The following is a 4,146-nucleotide window of genomic DNA, read 5'->3' as shown; positions in this document are numbered from 1 at the left end:
GGGGCTGGGGGGGGGTGAAGAGAGAGCGGGGCTGGGGGGGGGGGTGAAGAGAGAGCGGGGCTGGGGGGGGGGGTGAAGAGAGAGCGGGGCTGGGGGGGGGGGTGAAGAGAGAGCGGGGCTGGGGGGGGGGGGGTGAAGAGAGAGCGGGGCTGGGGGGGGGGGGAGGGGGGCGGGAGAGAGGCGGGGGCGGGGGGGGTGAGAGAGGGCGGGGGGGGGGGGGGGGTGAAGAGAGAGCGGGGCCGGGAGAGAGAGAGCGGGCGGGGAGAGAGAGCGGGCTGGGGGGGGGGGTGAAGAGAGAGCGGGGCCGGGGAGAGAGAGAGCGGGGCTGGGGGGGGTGAAGAGAGAGCGGGGCTGGGGGGGGTGAAGAGAGAGCGGGGGGGGGGGTGAAGAGAGAGCGGGGCTGGGGGGGGGGGGGGTGAAGAGAGAGCAGGGCAGTGGGATTAGTTTGGGATTGATATAGGATTATGGGGAGAGAGCAGGCTATTCGTTTGGGATTGCCCTACTAAAGAGCCGGCACAGTTGTTAATGGGCTGAATGGCCTCCTGTGTGCTGTGAAGTTGTACAGTTCTAAGTGGACAACCTTGACTGTGATTGTGAAGCCAGCTCCTCTGATCAGGTGGGTTTGACAGAGAGTGAACCCTCTGCTCGGTTCACCCTTCCCTCCGGGCGGGGCCACCTCCAGACAGCTCCTGCTGGGCTCCCCACCGCGAGATGAGCAGCCGCAGCGAGGAGTCTCCTAGCGGGGAGCTGGGCCGGAGTTCCGCTGCACACCTCCGTGGGGAGTCAGAGAAATGACCAGACTCCAGCCACAAGGTGCAAAGAACTTTATAGATGAAAATGACAGCACCGTTGTCTTGTTAAACCACTGCTCCATCGAAAAGGGGAAAATCACACGGTAATAACATAATAATCGCCACATCTTCCAAATGATTTCTGGTTTTAATTGATAAAAAGCAGAGTTTGTCAGTCCAAAGTCTGGTGTGCCCAGCAGTTGGTTCCAGGTCCGGGGGCAGTTGGAATCTCACCGGCGGTAAGCCCCAAAAGCCACGAAGCTGAACAGGATGGTGATGCCGACGAGCGAGATGGTGGCGGGCGCGGTGAAGAACTGGCGGTAGTTGATCTGGTAATACCACAGCACCGAGAGCATGAGGAAGAAGACGGGCAGCATGAGACCGCCGATGTTGAGGGTGGTCTCGGTGTGTTCGGCCGCGTGGCTCCCTGCGGGGGACTGAGGCGTGGCGTTCTGCGAGATGTGGCAGTGAATGACGCAGTTGTTCACGATGTGGAGCGAAGAGAGTGTCTGTGTGTCGTCTCCCAGTAGCTGCCCCTGGTAGATCAGGCGGATCTGGTGCTCCTGGTGGGGGAAGTGAGTCCTGGGGGGGGCGGCCGGGGGTGGACAGAAGAGACAAACATTAATAAGCAGTGAAATACCTGTTTATACACTGTATGAATAGAACTGCGTTTATGTGGTAAACCATAAATGTATTTTGATGCTTTGGCAACATAAGATGTAACTTATCATGCCAATAAAGCGATTTGAATTGTGAATTGTGAAAGGCAATGCGCAGGGCCGAGGCAGAACCAACTTCGGCATAAATCACCGGCAGCCCAGCCTTTACTTTATTTTGGTTGCTGCTGTCCTGAAGGTTCTGACTCTTTCTGGGGTTTAGTATCAGAACAGCGAGCTCCTGGTACTTCCCCCGCCCAACCAGCATTCTCCGTGTGAACCAAGACACTCAGTGTAGGGAGATTATTCACTGTTAGTGACATCACCGCCGAACCCAAGCCTGTCATCACCGGAGGTCCTTACAGAAAGAGAGAGAGATACTATGACATAGCAGAGACACGCCATGCACAGAGAGGGACACTGCACAGAGAGAAAGAGAGAGGGACGCCACACAGGGAGAGAGAGAGAGGGAGGCCGCACAGAGAGAGAGAGAGGGACACCACACAGGGAGAGAGAGAGAGAGACACCACACAGAGAGAGAGAGAGGGACACTGCACAGAGAGAGAGAGAGACACCACACAGGGAGAGAGAGAGAGACACCGCACAGAGAGAGAGAGAGGGACGCCGCACAGAGAGAGAGAGACACCACACAGGGAGAGAGAGAGAGAGGGACACTGCAGAGAGAGAGAGGGTAGCCGCACAGAGAGAGAGAGAGAGGGACACCACACAGGGAGAGAGAGGGACACCACACAGGGAGAGAGAGAGAGAGGGACACCGCACAGAGACAGAGAGAGGGACGCCGCACAGAGAGAGAGAGAGGGACGCCGCACAGAGAGAGAGGGACACCACACAGGGAGAGAGAGGGACACCACAGAGAGGGACACCACAGAAAAACGCCAACAAATGCATGCAGAGCCGAACTAGGCAGATACCCACTGATAATAAACATCCAAAAACGAGCACTAAACTTCCTAAATCACCTCAAATCTAGCTCCCCAGACACCCTTCATTTCAAAGCATTTCAGACCCAAGAGCTAAACCCAGAAAAGAGTCCCCTGAGTCAGCTGCTACTGAAACTAAGTACTCAGCCGGACCCTGACCAACCCCAGACCAACACAGCCGTCCAAACACCAATCCGAGTGAACCAAATCATTAAACAATGCAAAGAAACCTACCTGGAACATTGGAACAAAATAACCGAAAGCCAAAGCAGATTAAGATGCTAAAGGCCTAAACAGGAGACTATAACTGGCAGACTACCTCATGACCATCAGAGACACAGAGACAGACCTCACCAGGTACAGACTAAGGACAGACTAGCGACACCAACTGGAAATTGAAAGGCAGATACAAGAAATCCTGGCAGCCTAGAGAGAATAGAATATGCGATCAATGTCTGGCCGGCGAGGTTGAAACAGAAATGCATTTCCTCCTAAAATGCGAAAAATTCAACACATCAAGAAACATATTATTCAACAGCTAAGAAACAATCCCAGATTTCAAGGAATTGGATGACCTGTCAAAATTGAGATTAGTCCTAGGAGAAGGAGACAGACCATACCTTGGGGCCAAATATGTAACAACACCTGAGGACTGTTTAAAATTAAGACTGTTTAAAATTAATATTGAACGTACCAAATGAAGTACAAAGACTGTTTAAAATTAATATTGTTTAAAAGTAATATTGTATGTACCCAACAAATGTCAATGACAAATCAATTTGACACTACAAATGTTTGATGTACTTTTGCTATGTAAGCTTTGGCAATATGGTTCTCTGTAAACTTTCATGCCAATAAGCATTTGAATTTGAATTGAGACGCCACACAGAGAGAGAGAGGGACACCACACAGGGAGAGAGAGAGAGGAACGCCACACAGGGAGAGAGAGAGAGAGAGGGACGCCACACAGGAGAGAGAGGACCGCAGAGAGAGAGAGAGGGACACACAGAGAGAGAGAGAGGGACACCACACAGGAGAGAGAGGAGCCACACAGGAGAGAGAGAGAGGACGCCACACAGGGAGAGAGAGGGACCTGCAGAGAGAGAGAGGGACACCACAGAGAGAGAGAGAGGGACCCACACAGGAGAGAGAGAGAGGGACACCGGACAGGAGAGAGGGCCGCACAGGAGAGAGAGGGACGCCAGAGAGAGAGAGAGGGACGCACACAGGGAGAGAGAGAGAGGGACGCCACACAGGGAGAGAGAGAGGAGCCACACAGGAGAGAGAGGAGGCCACAGCAGAGAGAGAGGGAGGGACGCCACACAGAGAGAGAGAGAGGGGGACGCCACACAGGGAGAGAGAGAGGGGGACGCCACACAGGGAGAGAGAGAGGGGGACGCCACACAGGGAGAGAGAGAGGGGTACGCCACACAGGGAGAGAGAGAGGGGGACGCCACACAGGGAGAGAGAGAGGGGGACGCCACACAGGGAGTGATGCGCCATCAATTACTCAAAAGACTGAAGTTGAGCGAGTAACAATCAGGCTTTTATTAACTAAAGAATGAAGGTCTTGTCTCGAGTGGTCGACCCGTCCAGAATACTAAGGGACTGGGAGGTAGTCACTTATATACCTGGAATAGTGGGAGGAGTCAGCCGAGGCATGTCCAGACCTGTACCTAGTGGAATACACATACAGACACAGACAGGTATGACAGTGGTTTACCACATTCACCCCTTGTTTAAAATGAGTCCGGCGGG

The 4,146-nt window shown here is 53.9% G+C and overlaps 1 long non-coding RNA gene across 1 annotated transcript in view; it reads right to left on the bottom strand.

Annotated features, from left to right (window-relative positions):
- Positions 1-809: 809 nt before the first annotated feature.
- Positions 810-4,146, bottom strand: part of LOC147114474 (uncharacterized) — a 449,870-nt gene continuing 446,533 nt past the window's right edge. The window contains exon 2 of the long non-coding RNA XR_015078946.1: positions 810-1,373. This is a non-coding gene — a long non-coding RNA (uncharacterized LOC147114474). The remainder of the gene's footprint in view (positions 1,374-4,146) is intronic.

This window comes from Somniosus microcephalus, chromosome 7, assembly GCF_052327205.1.
Source record: "Somniosus microcephalus isolate GS21.2 chromosome 7, FLI_Smic_1.0, whole genome shotgun sequence".
Taxonomy (NCBI): Eukaryota; Metazoa; Chordata; class Chondrichthyes; order Squaliformes; family Somniosidae; genus Somniosus; species Somniosus microcephalus.
This window is presented reverse-complemented; position numbering and strand designations above follow the sequence as displayed.